Source organism: Taudactylus pleione, unplaced genomic scaffold (assembly GCF_031769625.1).
Source record: "Taudactylus pleione unplaced genomic scaffold, aTauple2 ptg000275l, whole genome shotgun sequence".
Lineage (NCBI taxonomy): Eukaryota > Metazoa > Chordata > Amphibia > Anura > Myobatrachidae > Taudactylus > Taudactylus pleione.
In genome coordinates this window covers 2,633,470-2,635,000 of record NW_028284677.1, presented here as the reverse complement: position 1 = coordinate 2,635,000, position 1,531 = coordinate 2,633,470, and positions in this window count along the sequence as shown.

Here is a 1,531-nt window from a genome sequence, read left to right as displayed (position 1 = left end):
ACTGCAATGCTGCCCATCCACTAGCAGACCTCAAAACAACTGCACGATTACGACATTGTAATCGTGCAGTCGTTTGTCAGTCTGTGCTGTGCCTACACTGAATGAGCAGTCGTTCAGTTTAGGCACATCAATCATCTCCAAACATGTTGAACCTGACGTTATCGGCAGGTTGTTCAGCATGTTTGCCCGATGATAGAGGTCTAAACGACCATCGGGAGCGCGCATCGCTGGTCGTTTTAAACATTTTTGCAAACGATTGAACGATAACAATATTGTTATCGTTTATTCGCTCAATTTAATCTTCTAGTGGATGGGGACCTTAAGTGTGTATACACATGGACACTGCTAATGTGCTAATCAACTTTAATCTAAGTTAACATTTGAGAAGTTGACATTTCAAATAAAACCAATAACAGATTGTGTTTTATAGGATTTGTCTTACGATTGAAATTTGTGATAACATTACCAAAGGCCAGGTAGACATTAAACGATCTGACAATCTTGCCAATGGTCGGGGAAATTACACCTCGCCTCTGACCATGCAAGATTGCCGGTACATACTAGAAACTTTAAGAAAAGACGGAATAATCACTCGTTCTGTACTTCATTAATACGCACCGAACCACATGCGATATCGTCTGATTGGCTGTGCAGCAATATGGCCAATCACACAACCTCGCTGACGACATGTGGGAGCAAGCAGTAGTGGGTACACACTAGACGATGTGGACGATTTGTCATTCCAATTTGTCTAAAATAGTCCAATTATAGTCTAGTGTGTACCTAGCCTTAGTCTTTCTATGAATTCTGAGTAACGAAAGACAAATTGTTAATTACAACCTATTGGGAAAATTTGTATAGATGCAGTGGCTTTCTAGCATGGAATACAGACATCTATACAGAACCAGAGTTTCAGACAGCGTTGTTATGATCTGGTTACAGTATGTCTCATCAGTTCAATGGCTCTGAGGTATAAAGCTTTAGGCCAGTTTCACAGTTGCCGGTTTTGGCAGAGTTATTTCCGGCACTCAGTGCCTTTCACAAGCAGCAGCTTTGACACGCTTTTAATGAGTGTGTTTTTTTTTTCAAACTATTGGGCATACGCAGCAGCAGCTGCTGCACAAGCCCTTGTGTGTGAAAGGAAACATTGTTTCCTTTACACCCCTGGCGTGCAGGGACAGGATGGACACGGCACGGCAGCCATCCTGCACAGTGGATATTCCCGGCTGTAACACGGCTACCGTCCCGTGCCGTGTGAAAGGACCCACCTGCTTCCCTGTTATCTTTTTTTTGCCACCCGGCCAAAACTGGCAAATGTGAAATAGACCTTAAGAGTATGTAAATAGAACACTTAACAGGCCTACAGTATGGTGGATTAGGAATGAACTATAAACCACTACAGTGGAAAAGGAGCAAAGAAATCTTGTTAATTATTACCAAAAATGACAAAAGAAAAATAAGTGTTTGGCTTCACTTCGTTGTACTGCAAGACCATGCTGATTGTTATAAACTATGAAAATGTGAATACCTT